The following is a 25,448-nucleotide window of genomic DNA, read 5'->3' on the forward strand; positions in this document are numbered from 1 at the left end:
TGGGGGGAGGAGTTAGTGGGGGGGGGAGATGCGGCTCTGGCAGCAACTGGGGGCTCAGCCGAGAGGGGCTGCGCGGGGGGCAACCTGTCCCTTGGGGGGAGGAAGGGGGAGGGATGCTCCTCGGGAACAGCGCGCACGGCCGGCGGAGAGGAGAAGCGAGGCGCGTCCCTCCCACCGCCACCGCCGCTCCCTCCCCTCGGAGCCCGCAGCCTGCACTCGGACAGCCCCGCCGCCTCTGGAGCACGGAGCGCAAGAGGGAGGGGAAGACGGCTCCGGCCTGCCCCTGGGGCGGGGCGGCCGCGAAGACAACAGCCGAGGCGCCCGACGGAGGGGAGCAGCTCGCAGCCGGAGGGAGCCGCGCCGCGCCGCGCCGAGTCCTGCCCGCAGCAGCGTCGTAAGTGCCTCCTCCCCCGCCCGGGTGCCGGGAAAGCCCGGGCTCGCGCCCGCCTCCCCCGGGGAGCGCCCCTCCGCGCGCCACCGCTCCCGGGCTCCGTCGAGAGCCCGCCGGCAGTGTCAGCCTCCGGAGCCCCTCCCGGGGGGAGTCACTGGAGGGTCTTGGGGGCTCGGATCACTTGTGGCTGTGGAGACACGAGAGATCCCACTTCTGGGAGGGATGCTGCGTGTCCCTGCACATGTCATGTCCACGCACCGTCTGTCCCGTCCGGTTCCTTCCTTTCGAGCCCTTCGTTCATGTCTCCCTCCCCAGTTCGCGGGGAGCAACTCATGTTCGGACGGGCTGGGGTTTGGAAAGCGCCTCCCTCCCCCTGCTGCCAAGCCCACAAAGGGGGCTCTGTGTCTTCGCGTGCGCCCATTTGTGCGGGCTGTGCCTTGAAGTCCACGGGGCAGCACCAGCGGAAGGTGGAGCAATCGGCGAAAGTTCTTCTGGACGGCTGCAAATCCACCCAAGCAGAAGGGATGCCCCATTAAAATCAACGAGGCTCTCGTGGGGGGTCAGCAGCGGATCTCTTCTGTGGTCCTCAAGACCCCTCACTTGGGAGTAATTCTGTGGACATCTGCCAAAGCTACTTTGGAGTAAGCACTGTGTGGATTCCAAACTCACCCCCCCCTCCCCACAAAGTGGTCCAACTCCACTCTAGGGCACTGTTTTGCAGAGCAGGAAGTAAGGAGATCAGGTCCTGTCAATTTACTAATAAGTTCCAGAGGAGAAGGGGTTAAACTTCTTTCTTTCTTTCTTTCTTTCTTTCTTTCTTTCTTTCTTTCTTTCTTTCTTTCTTTCTTTCTTTCTTTCCCCTCCCTCTGCCTTCCCCAATAAAAAGCAGACCATCAGGTTCTCTGCACCATCTCCCCTGCCTTCTGTTTAGCAGGGCTTTCTCTGTCCCTGGACAGAGATCCTATCAGACCTTGTTAGTTGCCAGACATTCATTTGCGGAGAGACTTATGGCAAAGCTTAATAATCAGATTGGTCGGGCTTGGGAGGCAATGCTGGGGGACCCTTTCCAGGAGAATCAGAGTAACTTTCTCCTCTCTTCCCATTTCCTGCTTGCCTCTCTTTCTCCCCCCCCCCCTGGCCAAAACAAAACAGCATATTTATAACTGACTAGGGGCACTGTCTCGCCAGCTCGTCTGTGGGGTTCCGTAATACAATGATTTCATAGTAAATGGGTGATAGGCAGGGTGATGCTCTTACAGTTGTAGGCACCAGCAGAGGTCACCAAGCATGCTATAAAATATGCAGCCAGACACCAACCAAGTTAAGAGGTTAATTCTCACTTACAAAGGGGAGTGGGTAGGACTATAACCTTAACCTGCATTTTCTTCTTCTTCATCTCCTCCTCCTCTTTCTCTCTCTTGCTTTCTTGAAAAAAAGATACTGCTTTGTGCAGATCACATTGAGTTTCTTAGCAATCTTTTGTAGAATGTACGCAATTACTGACACATGCATTGCCCTCCTGTAAATGGCATGTGAGAAGGATTCTCCCTCCTATGTTCTAGACGTGACACCGTCTCTTTCTGGATCTCATCTTTTACTGCCCTTTGTGCAGGAGATGATAGCATTATTCCTTTTTGGGGGGGGGGGGTTGTTATGTTTTAGCATAACCTGATTCTTATTACTTTATTATCATCACAGTGTTTTGACTCTGATTTGAGTATCTGGGGAAGGGATGCAGTGGGGGCTTTGAGACCCATTCTGACAAATTTGATCACTACATGATGTGAATTTAATAGGAGAGAGAGAGAGAGAGACTGATTGTATCTACTCTACAGAGTAGAAATGCTCCAGTATTTGCATGACCAAACCAAAACAATCCAATTATTTTCAGCCTCTTAAGAGTGAGGAGTGAGGCCGAATTGTCAATCAGTCAGCATTTAGGACCAGTGTCAAGATCAGTGGCATGGCACCTGCTCTGTATGTGGGTTCAATCCCTGGTATGTCCGAATAGGGCTTCTCTGTATGAAACCCTGAAGAGCTGTTGCCATCCAGAGTAGACAAGACTAAAGTTGGTAAACCAGTAATCTGACTTGGGACAAGTCAACTTCATACGTCTGTATAAAGTAAAATTTAAAATACTTCTATACCGGCTTTCAACAAGAGTTCACAAAGCAGTTTACATAGCTAAATAAATGAAAAAATTTTTTTGTCCTAGAACAGTGTTTCTCAACATTTATCCCCTGCTGTACCTCATCTTAGCAATCTTTTGTAGCAATCTTTTGCTCATGTATCTCATGAGAGATCATGTATCTCATGATCTACCTATTGAAAGTACCACCAGAAGTAACTAGTACTGATGTCATCGCCAGTTACTTCTGGATTATGAGGCCAGATGCGATGTGACAGTAAGAGACTCAGGCTGGACAGGGTTACTTTTTAGAGTGCATGAAAAGCATGCTTTGGAGCTCTGCCTGCCAAGCCAAGCCTGCTATCGATGTTTGTCACTTGACTCACTGCCAGGCAGCAGATTCTGGGAGTCCCACAAATACTACCAGACACCACCTCAGGTACCACTGGTGGTACCCGTACAACTGGTTGAGAAACACTGACCTAGTACACACTTTGCAGTATCTCCTCTGAAGCCACTTTAGCTCTTCAAGCAGAGGCTCGAGAGACACCTGCTGGATATGCTGTAGGTGGACTTCCTGCTTCAGGAAGGGGTTGAACTAGATGACCTTGTGGCACACTTCCAATTCTGTTATTCTGAATCACAGAAACTTTGGTAATTGATGTCAGCATCATCTCGCCTTTCCTCTATTTTTGTCTGAATGGGAAGGCATCTTTCCTTAGGTTCTGTGACAATGAGGACTGATAGCTTGATTGCAGAGAATGGGCTTACTGTGGTTGCATACAGCATCACTGTTGCCCAACTGCAGCAAAGTTCAAGTTAATCTTGATTGGGGGGGCAGAGACCCCATTGTTTGTTATTAGGGTGTGTTTGACATTTTGTTGCTAGGGCTCACGTGAATCAGAAAGATGGTAAAATGGCGTGCAAGGCAGGTGAAGAGGACCTGTCCTGTCCTATCCAGTTTGGTCTCTCCCTGTGATGCACAAGTGCAAGAGGTAAACTGATGGCGCTGTTGTGCTCAGTCCAAGTCCAGTCTGCAGTCCAGAGACCATGTATGCTTGATAATTTCAGGGATCTCATACTTGCCATCCAAATTATTTTTCCCCCAAGCCCATGTTACAGCAGTATGGAAAAAAAAATGTGATGTTTAAGGATCCTCCATTTCTTTGAGCCACCTGGACAGAATTTACAGTTTTGACTGCTACCAAATCTTAGGAGCCTGTTTCAAAACATTAGTGGGGCTTGGAAATGCACATGCCTGAGAAAGATCCTGTCCTGCTGACAGATTCCTGTCAAAGCAAGGCTTGCCAGTTGATAGGGGAGCCCGGAGGGATGTGACAGTGTGTAATATTTATTTTTTTCTTGAGTTGCAGTTAGTGTGTTTTGTGCACACACTGTAAACTGTGCTACTTGGTAGGGCGGATATATAAATACATTTGCTGAGAATTCAGTCTGCTTTATTTAGAATTTGACCATTGCATGTAACTTCCCCTGTAGCACTCTGGCTATATTTGTGACTCGTGATCCATCCTAATGAGTGCAGTTTCTCTGGCGGCAACAGGCAGATCGCCTAGGGTAACACACTGGCTCCCAAATTCCAAGTCTTATCTAAGGTTGCAGCATAACCTTTTGAGGACAGAAACCTTTTGTTTCATTGTTTAGTGAAACAAATAGTGCAAACTAGTTTTACCCTTCCTAAGGAACAACAACATTGTGGGGGATCCTCGCTCTTTTTGTGTGATTATGCCAGGTTGGAACCAGAATCAAATCATACACTTCGGACAAGCAAAGGTTGCTCCAACCAGGAGGGAGACAAATTGCTTAACTCTTTAGTCATTCTGACCAAGGGCTGATTCATGGGCACAGCAGTAAACATTCAATGGTAATAAACACTACTGTGTGCAGAGTTCAGGCACTAGGTTGGAAAGATGTAAATACTGGCCCCCGTGGATAGCAGTTTCTCAGTTTTGCATTTTTCTTGCTTTTTGGCATTTTAACTGTTCCAGTTTTAAAACTCACAGGCTGTTCACAAGAGTGCATCAGAGGTAGGAATTTTCAGGGGATGCTACCTTTGAAGAGGGGATCCAGATTTTAGTAGTGACATGGAGCTGCTCGCAAAGACAACCGCTCCGTGGCACCTTCTTCTCTCTTCCCTGCCATTCCTAGAGATGCTTAGTATGTGACATGACATCATGCGGTGACTTTCCTTGCCCTTTGCCTTGTGTTGCTCATAAATGTAGTTCCAGCTTTCATGAGTAGAATCAGACTTTTTTTGTTGCGGCACCACAGCTGTGGAATGTCCTCCCAAGGGCTCAGTTTTGCTGCTCACCTTTCAGAAGCCAGCAAAGACATAGCTGCTGTTGTTGTTATTAACAAGATTTATGTAGTTGCTTGGGAAAGCCTTGGAGGTAAGTTCACAGTACACTATAGCTTGTCCCAAGCCTTTCCAGTGCCTGAGACCAGCCATGAGATGTTGTCCCCACCTCCCCACCCATGCGAAGTATGCTGTGTGTGCCCCCAATTTCTTCCCTTCTTCCCATTGATGCCTGGTGTGCAAAGCATGCTGTGATCAAAGGCCCTTCAGGTTACCTCTCTTGACCTTCCCCACAACTCTTCTTCCGTCCCCCTTATAGCTTTTCCCCAAACACTCTTCCATCACTTGCCACTGGTGGAGACACCACACTTCTCCTTCCTGACTGGCTGTTCCTGTCCCCCATTGCAGCAGTGGCAGCTCTGGTAGTAGTGCTGTGTTCCAGACACCCCCAAGCCTGCTACACTCCTGCCACACTCTCTTGCTGCCTTTTCAGATAGTAGCGTGCAGGCCAGAGGCTGGAAAAAAGAAGCCAGGCTGTGAATAGTGGCCACACATCATGGTTCCCAGTGGCATCACTAGGATTTGCGTCACCTGGTGCGGGAGGCCTGCACATCACCCCATGCAGTGGGCGGGACAACGCCCCAGGTGGTGGGCATGGTGATGTACCATCGCCCCGCCCCCACTGGGTTTTTGGCTGTACCTTTTGTTAGAACACAGATATTTCAAAGTGGTTTGTTTCATTGCATTCTGCATGAAATTACACATTGTTTGATATATAACATGATGGGATTATTCCTCCAAACTCTGATTATAGTGATTTTGAAAACTTGTAGTCTCTCACACACACCCCATGTCAACTTACTAACACCTTATTGCAGCAGTTCTCAAACTTTTAGCGCTGGGACCCACTTTTTAGAATGATGATCTGTCCAGGACCCATTGGAAGTGATGTCATGGCCAGAAGTGACATTATCAAGCAAATTAAAATAAATAATTATAAATAATTAAATTAAAAGAAAAGAAATAATTAAATAAGGGGGAGCCAGTCTGTTCCACCAAGTGAATCTACTCTGAAGTAAGTCCTATTGTGGTCAATGGGGCTTACTCTCAGGAAAGTGTGGGTGGGATTGCAGCCTGTGAGCCCAATCCTATGCATGTCTACTCTGAAGTAAGTCCCATAGTGGTCAATGGGACTTACTCTGTAGTCTGCCTGCAATAACAGCCCCCAAAAAGAATCAGGGAGATTTCCAGCCCTCCCCAATGCCCAGTTTAAAGTTCCTATTTCAGGCATATCAATACAAAGACCCACATGGCTTTGCAAGTGCAAAATAGAAAACTTTCCCCTTACCAGTTGAAGCCTCTTTTCTTTGTCCTTCTTAGTGGGGGGGGGGGCTGCCTTCTGGAGCATTTGTTGTGCTCCAGTTCCATCAGATTGGGACCCTTCTGGTGGCCTCACATTCCCCTTTGCCTGGCCTGACCAAAAGGCAAGGCTTGTCTGCCTACTCATGAGTAAATGCGACCATGTGGCTGAGTTTGCTTTCCATAGAGCAGGGATGTCCAAAGTTTTTGGCTGGAGGGCCACATCATCTCTCTGACACTGTGTTGGGGGCCAGGGGAAAAAATTAATTTACATTTAAAATTTGAATAAATTTGCATAAGTATACATAAATGAATATATTAAAGTTGAACTTATATGAATGAATGAAGGTCTTGCAATAGCTCAAGGCCTATAAAAGGCCTTGCACAAAGCAAGGCTGACCTTTCCTTTGCTGGCTCTGCTGCATCACAGACGTGAAACAGCAAGCAGTGGCAGGAGCCCTCATCCCACAGCTCATGCAAGAGGTCAAACAGTTGCTCTCATACTGAGAGTAGTTGCGTTGGGCCATTGCGGGCTCCAGCAAATCTCCAGAGGGCCAGAGGCTCATTGGAGACTGGGGGCTCCCTGAGGGCCGCATTGAGAAGCCTCGAGGGCCGCATGTAGCCTCAGGGCCGGGGTTTGGGCACCCCTGCCATAGAGCTCAATAGACTGCAGGAGGGAGGGAGAGACTTCCTTCTCAGGTGTTTTGGGGGCTGCATTCATTGGATCAGGACCATTCTGAAGTCCTTTGAGTCCTCTCTGCCTGCCCTTTCCGACGGACTAAGGCAAGTTCGCCTACTCATGAGTAAACGCGCGATACGGCTCACTTTCACTTTCCATAGGGATCCATGCATTTTTTTTCTTTCCGTTTTTTTGGCCATAACTTTTGAGCAAAAGGAAATTGAAAGCTATTTCAATTCTGTGTTTTGCATTGCACTCCGCTGGGAATTCCGTATCCAATGGTGTATGGCATGACAGGGTAGCTCCTAAAACTGCGATGTTAGAGCGTCACCCCTGGCGCGTCACCTGGTGTGGCCCGCACCCCCCACACCCCCCTAGCGACGCCAGTGGTGCTACCCTCCGGATGGACCACTGCCCTCATGGGGACATTAGAGGGCTGGCCCTGGTATGCGGCTGCTGGAGGTAGATATATTTCCCATATACCTTGCTTTCCCCCCACACTGTAGGAGTCCAAGGGCACAGGCCTCACCAGGTCTACTCAGAAGTAAGGCCTATTTTGTTCAATGGGGCTTACTCTCAGGAAAGTGTAGTTAGGATTGCAGCCCAAGGCAGCTAACAAGATATATAAAATACGAACTCATAATAAAACATCAAACAGTTGACTCTTAAAACAGCCTACCACAGATTTTGATATACTGTTTACATTTTTTAATGCCACTGCCTTGTTTTGCAACTGTTTTAAAATGTTTTGAAAATTTGCTTTCAAACTGCATCAGGGATCATTTTGTGAGACCAAAAGGTGAGTTATGAAGTATCATTAATAACAATAAACATTTTGCACTGGAACATGCTGTCAGTTCAGATATTCTTGTCCATTCAGTTTCTCTTGCATTGTGTCCTTTCCCTCTCCGTTTACTCATGTCTTTTAGTGCCCACCAGATTAGTTCCTTTGTAGTTGCTTTTTATAAGATATTATTCTAAAGTTCAAGGTGAGAGTACTTGCAACTTCCGCTTCTATTTGGCATTGTGCAAAGAAAACCTAGTAAGATTGGCCATTGCATTCCTGGCTGTGTAACAATTAAAAAACAAATAAAAACATAGGTAGTTACATGAAATTTTGGCCATCAGCCCCTAACATTGTGACCATAACTGTTCAGCAGCTGTTGAAATTGTATGATAAATTTGAGTTTCATTTGATGGTTTGATTGTGTGCAAGGCTGAAGCAGATCTTGTCAATGGAGGCAGTTTATCCAGTGGTTATAATTTAGATTTGTTTTGGTATTTCTTTATTTTGCATTTCTTTTCCCTGTTGCCAAACTGACAAAGGTGTATAGTATGTGAGTTTGCATGTACAGCTCCAGGTAAACTGCTGTTAGGGTCATGGAAATTAAGATGGGACAGATGCTGCTGGAAGTTGTGTCATTCACTTGAGGGGATGCTGAAAGGGATTTTGTTACAATAATCTAGGGCTATGATTTTCAATCTTTTTCATCTCACTGCACACTGACAAGACACTAAAATTGTCAAGGCACACCATCAGGTTTTTGACAATTGACAAGGCACACTACGCTGCCAGTGGGGATGTACATCCCCCACTGACCTTACTAAAAATGACCTCCCCTCCAAATTCCTGTGGCACACCTGTGGATCACTCACAGCACACCAATGTGCGATGGCACAGTTGATCTAGAGTGTCAGTCATCATAAATCTATTGTTTCAATCTATTTTTTTTCATGTTGCTCCGGAAATTATGCAGGCATCAGTTCGAACATTCCGTTGTTGCACGGTCTTTGGGTTCTGAGGTAGATTTGTTAGCCTGTGAGTGGCAGTCATATTAAAAACAGGTTATAGGGAAGGACTTTAGTGTTATTTATTCTGTGGCTAGAATCTAAGGATCTGTGCTGATAGTTCTGCACTTGCCCAAAGGGGGATTTGGGCTTGTGTTTCTCAAATGGGAGCCCCTGCCCCCAGTACTACACAACAAATCACAATTGGAATCTGAGGGGAGTTTGAAAAGCAGTATGCAACAAAGACATGGGGATGTGTGTGTGTTGCTGCTGCTCAATCAAAAAAACAAAACAAGTGAAAAAGAAAAGTCAAAATTCCCCTGATCGGGGTCACAAGTCCTTGGGCAGGTATAAAGTAGCTCTTTGGTTTCCATGTAGCTGACTGATGGTGGTGGCTGCATAGCAGACTGTGTATTTTTGATTCATTCCCTTGCTAAGACCACATGCGCCTAAGTAAGAGATTCTCCCTGAGACAAGGAGGAAGATGTATGCGCTCTACCTTACAGATGTAAATCAAATTCCTATGGTAGAAATCTTCAGTTCTTATCTATCTGTCACCTGACTTGTTAGTTTTCAGCCTCAACAGGACAGAAGTACAGGATTGTGTCTAGGTTGAGGGCTGATTGGGGTTGAATAACACAATGTGTTTTGTTTTTCTTGACAGCCACAGGGCAGTGTTGTGGGATCATGTCTAGACTCATAGGAAAGGCAGAGGGTTTTAGTAATTCTTTCTACTCATCCTGTGATTCCAGTGAAAGTAACCCCCCCAACCATGTTAGTTGCATGTGAAGGGAACTTGCCATTGACATCAGTGGTGTTGTGGAGCTCTTTCAAAACTACTGTACTGTGAAAGCACAATGAACACTTCACATATTATGCAAATGTGACATTCCTTTTTTACAACATTGGTGTGTTTCAGAGATCTGTGGCAAACTTGGCTCCCAGGTGTGCACATCTTTGTCATGCATTGTATATATGTATGCATGTACTGTATGTATGTATGTACTCATTGCATGTCTTCAGTTGTAAAGATCTTTGGAAAGACTTACTATAAAACATAACACAGAAACATAAAATATCTTTTCAAAGCAGTCATTCCAGCTGTGTCAGAGGAAAGCAAGAAGCACACACTCTTTCTTCTTAAGGTGTTTCAGGTGTTCACCTTTTAAAATGTCATTTAACATGGAATGGATCCCTGAATGATCTACTGAACCACAAAGCTAGAGAGCAAGAGTAGTGGAAGGGTCTAATTTGGTACAGTGCTTGCTTGCCGGTTAGCCTTTCTGTTTATCACACTTCTATCTTTTACACCCTGATCCTAAACACAATTCCTAGAGCCATTAAATAAGATGGCTTAATTAAATGAAAGCCATTAATTTCAGTAGAATTTACCCTCATGGGTGATAGTAGGATTATAGCCAGATCCTAAATATGAAGCAGAATTCACCACGTACAGTGGACTTGCTAGCAAGTATGCATAGTATTAGATTAAAACATTACTTCCATAGGAACTGGAGTAACTTCCTCCTTAGAAGCTTGTAAATCTAATGAGGAAAGGCAGAATGAAATTGGTATTTTTAGAATTCAGAGGATTAAAGAAGGACCTGCTAATGGCTGTTATAGGGATAGCAGAGAACTCAGGTTCTCCCTTGAGTGGTAGTGGAACATGTTAAAAGGGACTTCATGGCTTTCGGATTTGTACGAAACACCGGTCACTAAATGGATGAAGTGTGTGTGTATGGAGGAAGGGCTTGTGTATTGCAAAGACATCTTGGGGGTGCTGTGCATCTCTGTGTTCTCTGTACGCATACATAGGGCCTGTATACCCTGCACAATCTGTCAGTGGGGACTTAGCCACCGGAGGGCAGATATGGCCCACAACAGTGTTCTCAAGTGCAGTGCTGTACTTTTTCCCCACTGGAGTGTACGGCAACCATGTGGAAACGTAAAGAGGGTCATTCTCGGATATCTGCAACTTGGGTGTAGACAAACTTCCTGGATCTGGTGATCCCAGTGACGGGGGGGGGGGCAAGTTTAATTGTTCCTCCCTCAATTGTGTCTCAGACTGAGTTTCCCAGATGCACTATATGGGATGGTGGAATGTGTCTAACACATAAAATCAACACACACACACAGTCAGGGCTTTGTAGAGGTCACCCAGAGTCCCCTGTCTTATTCTCGATTCATCTATGTAGTTGAAGAAGGTGTGTATGGTTTTGGAAGTTGAACCTAAATCAAGAACATTTTTTAAATGGTGCCATTCTTTCTGCGCAAAACTCAATCTTATTTCTGTAACGGTCTCCTATTCAAAGTAGGACCCTTTCTGGCATCAAATCCTCATATTAGTTTAGTTAAATCCCTAAGAGTTAGTTCTCTGACTTGTAGCAGTCCTTCCCTGATCATTTTTGTCACCAGGAGAATCTGAGCATCCTTCACCCACAGCTGCCAGCATTGGGCAAAGGTAACATAGTATGTCCCAGCCCTCATATACTCTTAAAGACTTTAGTTCCTAACATCTCGATCTTTGGAACTATATATGGGGGCAAAAGGTAGTGTCATTTAGTCTTTACCTTGTTCCCTGCAAGACAGATTGTGCGAGAGGTGTGTGCTTCCCTCCCTGCCTGAGAACTGGGATATTGGTTCTTTCATAGAGCTAGAAATCAATAATTTCTCTTGGCCAGCCTCTTCCCTCACTTTGAAGGGGATCTCGCTATTCCCACTGAGCAAAATATACTCCCTGCTATGCATAGAGAAACTGTACTACTGACTTCACTGCAAGCTGTGTGCACCTCTGACCAGTTTGTTTCCTTTGCACTAATGAGTTTTTAATCATTGGATTCTTGGCTGGGAAGCCATTGGTTTCAAAGAGCTCCTTTCATTTCATACAGAAGGAAAGTTGGCCTAGCTGGAGGGTGCAACTTTTGCAACCGTTGTGATTTGACAATGTCTCTCTCCCCATTCCCAACCAATGCACATGCTCTCCGCATTTAATCCACCTGCTTCAGTACCATATGTTCAAACCTGGAACAGCTCCAGTCCTAAACAATGGCCTTTGGTTTGAATTAGGTCTACTAGGAACAGTGATGGAGATGGAATAAAGAAAGGAATGGATTGAATTCTTTTGCACAGTGACTGGCGTTTTGGCCAACTAGTGCAAAAATACTGCGAATACTCCTGGGGTGGTTTTGACGGATGACTTACGCTTGTGCTTAAGATTTATTGATCCACATATCAGGGAGTAGATAGTGACCTGGAGGATATTTCTTCTCCATTAGTTTGCGACTTAACTTGCATGTTTCAATGATTACCATAATTTAGGGGCCAAACTAACACATTATGCAGGAGATAAATTACTGATGGATTGAAGCCACATGTGGAATGAGAGGTAGTCTAGGTTGGGCCCTGGTCGAAGGCCCACACCCATCAGAAAGCCCAGGTAGCTAGACCAAGCCGAGAACTCAGTATTTACACCTAGTGCACTATTGGGGGAAGGCAGGGGGTACCATGGAAACCACTATAGGAATTTTTCCCTGGGCTGCACCAGCCTGGCACTGGTTGTAGCTCAGTGGTAGGGTAGATGCTTTGCAAGCAGAAGTTCTATGTAGAGAATGATCTCTAGGTAGAAGAAGGTACAGAATGATCTCTAGATAGGGCTGCAAAAGACCCTTGTCTAAAATACTGGAGAGCCACTGCAAAATACTGTAGATAGTTTCTCAGTACTGTAGATAGTACTGAGCTGAGTGGGCAAAGGTATCTACATAATGCCCCTCGTTTTGTAAGAAGCTTCAGCTAAGCGTATTTTTTTTCTGGAGATGAGCACTTTTCTTTATTATTTGTTTAAAGGAGGGAGGGCATCCATGTTTGCCATCTCTCTGCTTTCCCTCCACCACTGCTTTGATCAGATCAAGCCCTGATTTGCAAGTGCAGCTGGGAAAAAAGAAAAGAAAAAAAAAATCAAATTTGGATGTGGGTCTGAAATTCTGTCTTTCCACAGCTGAATGATTCTTCACCATCCCTGCTCACTTTCGACGTGTGTCACAGTCTAGTACCTTTTCACTCCAACTCCCTTCTGCCCGCTCCTATTATATTCCAGGTCTCACTATGAAATGAAATAGTGGTTTGAATTGCCTGGAGTGGGGGAAATGTGAAGAATGTTTCCTAGTCCCTTTGTGTAATCTACTGGCCTATAACCTTTGTTGATGATCAGCAGTGCTTCACTTGCGCAGTTGGAGGGGGAATAAAAGCAATTGACTGGAATTTTGCATGCATGGCTGAATGAGGATGATAGCAGCACTTCTGGGTCTGAGATTAGTGTCTGTTTTCACTAAAGAAGATGCTTACCAGGGAAGGAAATATCAAAATAAAGAGCCATTCCACGCCTTTCTTCTATCCAGACACAAAGGATTCTGCAGCCTCTATTATGTTTATTTCGGACCACCTCCCCTTCTCAAGTCTTTCTAAGATTCTGACACCAAATACCAAATCAGGATGCTTGCTTTACGACAGAGGTGGTGGGTCAATTGTGTCCATTTTTGAAGTGTTGATATGTTATGAGAAGGTATTTTTCCCCCGCAGTGAATTCATGACATTTCCATCCCCCCCCCCCCATTTCCAGCATAGAAAAGGCAATGGCTGAAGGGACTCACAGTCTTTGTGTTCTAAGTAATACAGTACAGTATTGTGTACAGTAATTACTTTGTGTACAGTAATACCGCCGATAAAGCTGCCTTCTTCAGCACTGTTTTCATACAGTGCTTTTCATCCTGGATGCATTGTAGCCAATGATAGCAGTGCATTCTGAGTAGGGCAAAGCCAATCAGCTCCCATTTCCTTCCACACTATTTAGTGCTGTTTTGCTTAGCACTCTGCTTTCAAGGAATGGATCACCAGTGTTGTCAGAAGTAGGACTGGCTTATAGGTCAGGGCTGTTATTGCCTTTTTGACTTTCTGCCAGCTCACTGAATGGTGAAACCCACCTGATTTCCAGGAGCAGGAAATTCAGGGGCTCAGGTGACCCAAATCCCACAGGTGAAACTTGGTTTATCTGATGATAACCTGGTTATCTAGCCTCCCCATCTACCCTCATTGCCCTCTGTCTACCCTTAGAGAGACCAAGGGGCATTTTCTTTTATGGTTAAATTCTCAGACCAAAACACTCCTGACATAAGAACATAAAAAGAGTCCTGCTGGATCAGTCCCAGGGCCCATCTAGTCCAGCTTCCTGTATCTCACAGTGGCCCATCAGATGCCTCCGGGAGCACATAAGATACTTGCATCTCACTGCCACTCCCTTGCATCTGGCATTCTATATACCCTCGCACCCCTCAATGAAGACACCACTTGGGTTTAACTTGTACTACTTTATTAAACACAGTAATCAATTTTTAATGCATGAATTAATTCATTTCTTTCTTTTTCTAAATTATTCTGTCTTGGGAAAGATAAAGATAAGCTTATTCCCATCTGAATTTTCAGTGCTAGCCAAATTAAAAAACACTTGGCTCCTGTTTTCCAAAATGTCTTCATGAGCAAATCTTGCTTCCTGCGCCCTGAGGGAGCCTGTCAACAGGGAGCTGATCCTGTTTTCTGGCAGAAATATTCCATTTTGGCAATTTGTGCTGTATCCTACAACCCTACAAGGCCCCACAGAATAGTTGGACTGATAAACAGTTTCAAAGTCGTTGTCCTCCTTTTTGGCAATCCTCATTTCCTGCACTCCAGGAGAGTAACCAGGCATCTAGATCCTGTTCTCTTTTCATTATCCTCATGCAACCAACACGATCAGTGTATTTGCAGGACTATGGAAATGCAAGGAAGTTTATCTACCTTAGATTATATGGTTAAACATGTATTGATAAACTGGTATAAGGTTCCACTGAAAAGCTTGGTTAAAAGAGAGATTATCAACAGGCTTCTTATAAGCCAAACTAGCAAGCAGCTCTTTAGGTAGGATATGTGTCCTAGTTAAATAAAATGAAATCAAAAGCATGAAAATTTGAGACTGAGGCCATGCTGACATGAAACTGACAAAGCTGAGGTAAAAAGTGGTTTTAGTTCAGTTGGGCCGCAAACCTAACTTTAGCACAATGGGATTTACTTCTGAGTAGACATGCACAGCCTTGCACTGTTAGCGTGTTTCAGCGCCCCCTTTTTCTTTTTGAATTGGCCTCCTGAGTTTAACACATGACTGTAAACTTGCATGGATTTGGGTTTAGTGGCTATAATCCAGACATACTGATTTAAGAGCACCCACAAACAAGATTTCCCTGGAATAACAACAGGTGTGAAGTGCAGGCAAATTGCTCATCCTGGGGTAAGCTGCAGCTGAGAACTAAATCAACCCTGTTTTGACTTATTTGCATGCAAGAGGCCAGTGTTGTTTACAGGAAAAAACTTAATGGACAGGTCATTTGTGCTATTTCTTCACTACAGGGTTACATGTACCCCTAAGATTCTTGCTTTCTCATACACAACTTGCTTATTTCATATTGCTAGGATTTCAATGGGTTTGGCTGAAATCTGTGTATTTTAGCCTAGTCAATAATTTGGTGGTAAATTACACATTTCAATTTTTTCTAGCAAGGGCAGTCAAAGTGATAATCATCCCCAGGAAGGCAGTGGTATAGGAACTGTACGTACAGTTTCTGTATAGTGATAATGGCCTTCTACATCTTTTTTTGAGTCCCAAACATCTTCATATTTCCTTCTTCCTTGCAGGCCAGTATAGGATAGCCCTTAGCAGCATGAAATGCGGAAAGAAAAGAACTTTTGCAAATCTGAAGTAATTAAAATAAATGCAAAGTAGTTGTTACCAAAGCTCTGCCAGGGGTAAAATCCTGCCGTGTAAGCCGGGTCTTGAAGTACAGGCTTTGTCCCGAATGTTTGAAATTACTGATTGTTGTATCATTTTGAAATGCAACTTTCCTGTTTTTGAACTGCTTCCCATGCACTGTTGCTGCTTCTGTGATGCTTTTTGCACTATGTGTAACACTATGTGTTACAGTGGGAAGCTGTAATTGGCTATGATGTTTTTGCAGCATACAGCAAAATAGGCAAGTGTATACATACAGTATGTGATCGTAGATGCGCAGCACTGGAGATAATAAATCAAGTGGATCTGAGCACTGGCATCGCTAGGGGAGTGCGGGGGGCTGTGGGCCGCACCAGGTGATGTGCTGGGGGGGTGACGCGCCCTGGGGTAGGATGTACTAACATCGCGGGGTTAGGAGCTACTGTGTCATGCCATACACCGTTGGATGCGGAATGGCCAGCGGAGTGCAGTGCAAAAAACAGAATTGAAATCACTCCTTTCATTCAAAAGTTATGGTGAAAAACCGAAAGGAAAAAATGCATGGAGCCCTATAGAAAGTGAAAGTGAGCCGTATCGTGCGAGTACTTGCCATAGTCCATCGGAAAGAGCAGGCTGAGAGGAATCCAATGACACCAGAATGGTCCTGATCCAATGAATGCAGCCCCCAAAAAACACCCGAGAAACCTCCCCCCTCCCAGCTGCAAGTCTGAGCTGGAAACGAAGCCACGTGGCCGCGTTTACTCATGAGTAGGCGGACTTGCCTTAGTAGAGGCAGGCTGAGAGGCTCCAAGGACATCAGAATGGTCCTCATCCAATGAGTGCAGCCCCCCAAAACACAGCAGTTTGAGAACTGCTGCAATAAGGTGTTAGTAAGTTGACACCGGTGTTTGTGTGAAGTTTTCAAAATCACTAAAATCAGAATTTGGAGGAATAAGACCATCATGTTATATATCAATCAATGCGTACTTTCATGCAGAATGCAATGAAATAAACCACTTTGAAATATCTGTGTTATAACAAAAGGTGCAGCCAAAAAACCAGTGGGGGTGGGGCGATGGTACATCACCACGCCCACCATGGGGTGACGCAGAGGCCTCCCACACCGGGTGACACGAATCCTAATGATGCCACTGGCTCTGGGTTGTGGTGACATGGGGGGTGCATGTATGGAGAGAAATACATGTCACTTTCAGGGAACAAATGTGAAAAATGTTGGTCATCTCTATTAATTTCTGTTGTCATCATTGATCTAGTGCAGCGGTTTCCAAATTGGTGGGTTGTGACCCACCAGCCTGGGAAGAACTGGCCTATGCCCCTTTAAGGGGCAGGAAGGAGGGAAGGCAGCAAAGCTATCCCCAGGATTGTGCCTCTACTGGGACCTCTGCAGAGCTCCCCAAGCCTCCAATTTGCTAAAAATAGCTATTGAAAACCACTTTGGGTTTACAATCACTGAAGTCCCACCCCTCCACAAAAACTCAAGTGGTTCCCTCCTCCCATGGAGGACTTTGGGAACCACTGATCTAGTGCTATGGCTGCTAGATGGACTGCAAGAAGTTAGACCATACCTGCCTCAAGCTGCTCACAGTATGTGTTTTGATGCAGAGGAGACAACAGATGGAGGTGGAGAGCAGAGTCAGGGAGAGAATGTCCAGTCCTTTCAGTTATATGTAGTTAGCATTAGTTAGCTGCAACCCTTTGCTCATTGTCATGGAGTAAGTTCCATTGCACTCAGAGATCCTTACTTCTGAGTAATCATGCATAAGCTTGTACTGGTCACACATGCAAAATGAGGTGGTAGAATTCCATTTTAGACAGCAGGTGTAGGGTCATAGTCTCTGTATAAAAAAAAGTCTTGCATGTAGTAAACTAGCAAATCAGGGAGATGCCTGTCCTAAACCACATGCTTGGGGTTTTGTTTGTTTTTGCAAGAGGTGGCATTCAAAAATATGACTCCCTGTCTGCAGGCCAGAATTGACTATGTCAGTTCATCAACTCACTCTGCATAATGTAAAGTTTGAAACTGAGATTGTTTTCAAAAGGGGAAGAGCTGTAGGTCACTGGTAGAGCATGTGTTCTGCATGCAGAAGGTCCCAGGTTCAATTCCTGGCACCTCCAGGTAGGGCTGAGAAAGACCATTGTCTGGACCCCTAGAGAGCTACTATCAGTCCATTCTGAGCTAGATAGACGAACAGGCCTTGCTGAAGGAGAATCAGCATGGCTTCTGTAAGGATAAGTCTTGCCTCACGAACCTTATGGAATTCTTTGAAAAGGTCAACAGGCATGTGGATGTGGGAGAACCCGTGAACATTATATATCTGGACTTTCAGAAGGCGTTCGACACGGTCCCTCACCAAAGGCTACTGAAAAAACTCCACAGTCAGGGAATTAGAGGACAGGTCCTCTCATGGACTGAGAACTGGTTGGAGGCCAGGAAGCAGAGAGTGGGTGTCAATGGGCAATTTTCACAATGGAGAGAGGTGAAAAGCGGTGTGCCCCAAGGATCTGTCCTGGGACCGGTGCTTTTCAACCTCTTCATAAATGACGTGGAGACAGGGTTGAGCAGTGAGGTGGCTAAGTTTGCAGATGACACCAAACTTTTCCGAGTGGTGAAGACCAGAAGTGATTGTGAGGAGCTCCAGAAAGATCTCTCCAGACTGGCAGAACGGGCAGCAAAATGGCAGATGCGTTTCAATGTCAGTAAGTGTAAAGTCATGCACATTGGGGCAAAAAATCAAAACTTCACATATAGACTGATGGGTTCTGAGCTGTCTGTGACAGATCAGGAGAGAGATCTTGGGGTGGTGGTGGACAGGTCGATGAAAGTGTCGACCCAATGTGCGGTGGCAGTGAAGAAGGCCAATTCTATGCTTGGGATGATTAGGAAGGGTATTGAGAACAAAACGGCTAATATTATAATGCTGTTGTACAAATCTATGGTAAGGCCACACCTGGAGTATTGTGTCCAGTTCTGGTCGCCGCATCTCAAAAAAGACATAGTGGAAATGGAAAAGGTGCAAAAGAGAGCAACTAAGATTATTACGGGGCTGGGGCACCTTCCTTATGAGGAAAGGCTATGGCGTTTTGGCCTCTTCAGCCTAGAAAAGAGATGCCTGAGGGGGGACATGATTGAGACATACAAAATTATGCAGGGGATGGACAGAGTGGATAGAGAGATGCTCTTTACACTCTCACATAACACCAGAACCAGGGGACATCCGCTAAAATTGAGTGTTGGGAGGGTTAGGACAGACAAAAAAATATTTCTTTACTCAGCGTGTGATTGGTCTGTGGAACTCCTTGCCACAGGATGTGGTGCTGGCGTCTAGCCTAGACGCCTTTAAAAGGGGATTGGACAAATTTCTGGAGGAAAAATCCATTACAGGGTACAAGCCATGATGTGTATGCACAACCTCCTGATTTTAGAAATGGGTTATGTCAGAATGCCAGATGCAAGGGAGGGCACCAGGATGAGGTCTCTTGTTATCTGGTGTGCTCCCTGGGGCATTTGGTGAGCCACTGTGAGATACAGGAAGCTGGACTAGATGGGCCTATGGCCTGATCCAGTGGGGCTGTTCTTATGTTCTTATGTAGATGTACCATCATGAATGGTCAGCCTAATCAATATGCTGTGGGAGACACCTGCAGACATAAGGGATAGCAAGGGAGGCATGAATTGAGCATATGACCAGTGGGTAGTCCTTTTCTGAATGAACTGGGCAATGCATAAGAATCCAATAGATATGCATGTGATTTGTATTGGCACAAAAGAAGGCTAAAGATGATTTAATGCATGAGGTCTTGGGAAACAATTGAGTGTAAGACTGCTTGGAAAGAAAGAGGAGAACATACTTCATGGTACAAGACCATACCAGAAAATCCTTGGGAGGGACTGGGAGAACACCACACTGCAGGGTGCAAGTGCCATAGCTACTTTTAACCACCTTTTACACTTGTGAATCTAAGGCTGTAGAGGAGATGCTGAAATTGCTGTGTGTTCTCAAAAGACACAGCATGACCCTGAGCCCAGCAGGGTACAGGCAGAAAAAGAGACACTGGTCTGCAGAAGAGAGCACTCCCAGCTGAGCACACTTAAAGTAAGTGTCACCTTTAAGGAATACCACTGCTTTTCATGCTGTGACCGAAAGGACTGTGTCTTTTTCTGAACTGGTGGGGAGGGGAGGCGTGATTGATTAGGGAGGATATGGGCAATATGGTGCCTAGTAGTGTAAAGTCATTAAAGCTTTACAACTGCTGTTGCTAGCTTTCCTTGCTTATAACTGAGAAATCCTTCCAGCTAGGTGATGGGGGGGGGGGGGGGAGAACAGGAATTCTCTTCTGCTTTTGATCTGTAGTTCTGTGGGTGCCTGAATGTTACTCTTAAAATACAAAAATATTCAGTAGCTCATGATGACATGCTTGAAGCAAAGGGGCTACTGGCAGAGTGGTGGATTTTCAACACTGGGGTCTAGGGCAGAACTTGCTTTCATGAGAACTCCTCTTTTGGAAAAAAAAAAGTTTCTAGTCCTCATGGTAGCAAGTTTGAATATCTATTATGCCTTATTTGTTCCTTGATCTTAAAGACGCATGCAGCTGTGGTAGAGCAGAGTATTAGCGTAACTAGGTGAAAAGCAAAAGGAGCAGGGAGTATATTACCAGAATAAAAATTTCTGAAAGAAATTGGAATGTTGAAAATAAAAGCATGTTCATACATTTTACGGAAGCGTGAGAATCACAGACATTTTTAATGGGGCACTGGTGTTCTGTTTCAGAACTGGTGCCAGTTTCAGTTCTACATTCATGGCTTACTAACAAACATTAGATGTGAAGGTTTATGGTACTATGTCTGTTGAGAGTGGTGATAAATTGTTCCTGATATCTACGCATTTTCCATGCTGTGCAGCACTTTGCATGATGTCACTATTTGGGTTAAAGTCCCTTTTCCTGGCATTGTAGTGGGACTGAGTCACTCTGATGCAAGATCCTATGTTGGCTCATGGTACCATCACAATTGCTATATGCTTGAATGTTAAATCATTGTGACGCCTATTTGTTTATTTATTTATTTATTTGCCGATGTGTCCGGTAATAAAGTTAGGACAAAGATATAGAAGCTAAGAGAGATTTTGGGCAGGACCTTTAAAATAACTTATTTTGGGGATTACAACCTCTGAATTTACATCAACTGTTTGTTGAAGGGGTTTATGTGAGCAGAGAGTTAACAAATCCTGGCAAGTTCAAGAGCTTTTTGTTTTCATGAACATATAGTAACTTATGAAACTACTTTATACTGAATCAGGCTATTGGTCTACCAAATGCAATATCTGGCTGGGGTTCTCTAGGGCTGTGAGTAAGGGGGAATCTATCCCTGCCCTATCTGAAGATGCCAGGGATTGAACCTTTTACATGCAAAGCATGAGCTTCTCCATGGATATCAGTCTTTGCCATTGTGTAGACCAGCCATTTTCAACCTTTTTCAGCTCACAGCACACTGTCAAGGCACTAAAATTGTCAAGGCACACTCCCAGTTTTTTACTTACATTAAATTACTATATTACAATTAATTTTTAATTAATATAATCAATACAATTAAGTCATTACATGACAAAGGGCACAATCCTAACCAGGTCTACTCAGAAGTAAGTCCTATTTTGTTCAATGGGGCTTACTCTCAGGAAAGTATGGTTAGGATTGCAGCCTAAGACTTGGGGGGATGTGCCTGTGGGACTTACTTCTGAGTAGACATGCCTAGGATTGGGCTTTTGGTTGCACTCTTTTTTTTCAAATCCATGAGCAGGCAATTGGCACTTCTCTCTCTTCCCCTTCCCCACCCACCCCCTCCCACAGGGACATCTCTGGGACATCCCCCCTCATCTCATAATTGCAGTTAGCACCTCTCCTACTATCCCTCCCCTCACTGGTCCATACCTTCCAAAGGTCCAGAATCACTTGCCTCACATTCCCCCCCCCCAATTGCCTGCTTCTGTATTTCAGAAAAAGTGTGACTAGTAGACACTTTGCTCAATCCTAGGCATGTCTACTCAGAAGTAAGTCCCATTATAGTCAATGGGGCTTACACCCAGGAAAGTGGGGCTAGGAGAGGAACTTGAGAGCCCAACCAAGCTCAGGCATGTCTACTCAGAAGTAAGTCCCATTATAGTTAATGGGGCTTACTCCCAGGTTGCTTTGAGGAGCTGCAGGTAACTGTGGCAAGGAGAAGAGACTTTCGTGGACCCTTAGCCAGCCCATTCTTAAGCTGGTGGCCTCAGCAGACTTGCCTGCTTCCTCCTTCTCACTCCGCCCAGACCCCTTCCAGGCTTTTCTGGTTGCCCAATCAGCAGGCAGGGCAGACAAGGGACTTGATACCCAATCCTAGGCCTGTCTACTCAGAACTTCCTGATACACACAAACCCCTCTCCTGGCCCTCCCCCTGCATCCCGTCTGCCTCACCACTGCTCCCTGTTCAACTTCCTGATACACACAAACCCCTCTCCTGGCCCTCCCCCTGCATCCCGTCTGCCTCACCACTGCTCCCTGTTCAACTTCCTGATACACACAAACCCCTCTCCTGGCCCTCCCCCTACATCCCGTCTGCCTCACCACTGCTCCCTGTTAAACTTCCTGATACACTTCCTGATTCACGAAGGCTTTCGACCTGGTCAGCAGGGATGGCCTCTTCAAGATTCTCCCCAAGATTGGATGTCCACCCAGGCTCCTCAGCATCATCAGATCCTTCCACAAGGACATGAAGGGCACTGTTGTCTTTGATGGCTCCACATCACACCCCTTTGACATCCGAAGCGGCGTGAAGCAGGGCTGTGTTCTTGCACCAACCTTGTTTGGGATCTTCTTCGCTGTCCTGCTGAAGCAGGCCTTTGGAACTACAACAGAAGGCATCTATCTCCGGACCAGATCAGATGGAAAGCTCTTCAACCTCTCCAGATTGAGAGCAAAGTCCAAAGTCCAGCTGAAATGTCTGCGTGACTTCCTCTTTGCCGACGATGCAGCTATCACTACCCACTCTGCCAAAGATCTCCAGCAGCTCATGGATCGTTTTAGCAAGGCATGTCAAGATTTTGGACTGACAATCAGCCTGAAGAAAACACAGGTCATGGTTCAGGATGTGGACTTACCTCCCTGCATTACAATCTCTGCGCATGAACTGGAGGTTGTCCATGACTTTGTGTACCTTGGCTCAACGATCTCCGACACTCTTTCTCTCGATACCAAGCTAAACAAATGCATCGGTAAAGCAGCTACCACGTTTTCCAGACTCACAAAGAGAGTCTGGTCCAACAAGAAGCTGACGGAACATACCAAGATCCAGGTCTACAGAGCTTGCGTCCTGAGTACACTTCTGTACTGCAGCGAGTCATGGACTCTTCACTCACAACAGGAGAGGAAACTGAATGCTTTCCACATGCGCTGCCTCCGACGTATTCTCAGCATCACCTGGCAGGACAAAGTTCCAAACAACACAGTCCTGGAACGTGCTGGAATCCCTAGCATGTATACACTACTGAAACAGAGACGCCTGCGTTGGCTCGGTCATGTTGTGAGAATGGATGATGGCCGGATCCCAAAGGATCTCCTCTATGGAGAACTCGTGCAAGGAAAGCGCCCTACAGGTAGACCACAGCTGCGATACAAGGACATCTGCAAGAGGGATCTGAAGGCCTTAGGAGTGGACCTCAACAAGTGGGAAACCCTGGCCTCTGAGCGGCCCGCTTGGAGGCAGGCTGTGCAACATGGCCTTTCCCAGTTTGAAGAGACACTTGGCCAACAGTCTGAGGCTAAGAGGCAAAGAAGGAAGGCCCATAGCCAGGGAGACAGGCCAGGGACAGACTGCACTTGCTCCCAGTGTGGAAGGGATTGTCACTCCCGAATCGGCCTTTTCAGCCACACTAGACGCTGTTCCAGAACCACCTTTCAGAGCGCGATACCATAGTCTTTCGAGACTGAAGGTTGCCAACTAACTACTCAGAAGTAAGCCCCATAATTGTCAGTGGGGCTTACTCCTAGGTAAAGAAGGATTGGGTTGCAGCCTTCCTCTTGTTCACAGTAGGAGATGCAAAGCAACCGTGGCTGCTCCTTTTTCCGCTGCTGCCACATGAGGGTCAAAGCAGCCGCTTCTCCCACTCACAGCTGCTGCCTTCCTCCTCTGGCCCCGCGGCACACCTGAGGCTGCCTCGCAGCACACTAGTGTGCCATGGCACAGCGGTTGAAAACCGCTGGTGTAGACAATGTCTGGGCTGTTACACCCTTGTGGGTGTAATTCACAGTTAAGCAGAGGAAAAAGTTAGCCAGCCAAAGGGTGTGAGTGAAACACCTTGGAAATTCCTGCCTATGTCACAATAACAATCTCACTTTAGAACATCCTGTGTACTTTTCATTTATATCTGTAATCCTTACAACAATCTCATAAGGTAGGCCAGCACTTTGCAGTTTACTGATAGAGGATCAAGGCCAAAGGAAATGGCTTGCCTGTGGGTTGCCCATGGGTTCATGGCAGAGGCAAGATTTGAACTGATTGATCAGAAGCAAGATTTCCTGATTCGTGACTCGGTCTCTTTACTCCACTGAAGTAGTGTGGCGTTTTATCATCTTAGGGTTGGAGCCTCTGGATCTTGATTATGTTGTCAATCTGTATGGCTTTGGTCGGTACCCCTTCAGCTCCATGGCTGTTCTTGACTGTGGCAGCTGTGCATCTGTAAGGGTTTGTCAGTTAACTAAGTGCCAAAATGTCAGAGCAGCACTGAATGCTTTCACTTGCTCTCACACCTCCCCCTGTGTTCACTGTCCTGGTGCCATGCGCTCCCCATAGCAAATGTCTGACATAAACATAGCTCTGAGCATGTGGAGCAACTGTGGCTTGCCCACAGCCTCTGCTTGGAACAGGGTGCCAGATCAAGGCAGGTGTAGGAGGGGACTGCCAAAGCTGCCTGCTGGAGAAAACTGACAGTGGGACGTACAGGAATAAAGAAGGGTGCACTGTGCGGAATGGAGTGGTGCAGGAACAGGTGCCTCAGGAGTCCGGGAGACACAAAGAGCCTCTTGTCTGTTGTCCAGCCTTGGAGAACAAAACAAATGCCATTCTTCCTAAACTTTAGGGTGGATCACGTGCCATTGAAAGCCTGCAGCAAACAATGCAGAGAGAATGTTCCTTCCCTTGAAACACTTCTGTTTTATTGCTCTGCAATAAAAGAAACTTCTTTTCCATCAAAAATCTAGGGGCCCTTGTTTTTAAAGTAATTTCCAAAGGACTAAAATAAAGGAAGGGTGCTTCCTCAATATAAACACAGGAGAATGATGAGCTACACTCCCAGTTGGCATGTACTGGTGTAATTCTGTTGGCAAGAAAGGGGGGGAAAGCACCCTTCCCTGTCTGCAGATTGCCTAAACATAATCAATCAAGATACCCATGGTCTCATTGGAAGAAGTATACCCCCAATGAAGAGCAAGTCTTTTAAAATGCATTGGATTTGATTGCCATTTTGAACAATAAATGCAGATTCAATGCAATTGCAAAGTTTTGTTTTTGGCTTTTGGAACTTGTGTGCTGCTAGAGTACTCATTTCTTCTGTAGAACTCTATGGTTACAACTGAATCTACTCCTTATACGTTTTGGTCAATCTAGGTTTTTATATTTGTACTACCAACCAGTTGGAGGAAGAATGGATTTGAGGTTTGCATGTGAAAATGCCCTTAGCTAATACACTTGGTTAATCTACGTGATACCACAGTGCTAGCAAATGACAGTCCCTCCTCTGCACCCCCCCCCCCCAAACACACACTTGTCCTGTCTGGGTGCAGTGTGAACCTTATTTGGGCCAAATCTTGGGCTGGAAATGGGAGTTTCTCTGTGAGCAGGTGATGTGCAATCATTTCTATCAAAATGAAGGCAGGACACTGAATTGGAAGACTGAAGAAACCCTGGTGTTCATTTCTTCTTTTTTCATTTTCTGTTTGTTGTTCTTTCAT

At 45.7% G+C, this 25,448-nt stretch overlaps 1 protein-coding gene across 4 annotated transcripts in view; it reads left to right on the forward strand.

The window, feature by feature from the left end:
* The first annotated feature begins 299 nt into the window (after window positions 1-299).
* Window positions 300-25,448, forward strand: part of SOX13 (SRY-box transcription factor 13) — a 77,699-nt gene continuing 52,550 nt past the window's right edge. For 3 of the 4 annotated variants that reach the window (XM_066625743.1, XM_066625746.1, XM_066625745.1), the window contains exon 1: window positions 300-394. The gene's annotated coding sequence lies outside the window, so the exon portion shown is untranslated. Of the gene's footprint in view, window positions 395-976; window positions 1,033-25,448 lie in introns of those variants that run through there. The other variant, XM_066625744.1, reaches the window with a different exon arrangement.

The sequence above is a fragment of the Tiliqua scincoides genome, chromosome 4, assembly GCF_035046505.1.
Source record: "Tiliqua scincoides isolate rTilSci1 chromosome 4, rTilSci1.hap2, whole genome shotgun sequence".
Classification (NCBI taxonomy): domain Eukaryota; kingdom Metazoa; phylum Chordata; class Lepidosauria; order Squamata; family Scincidae; genus Tiliqua; species Tiliqua scincoides.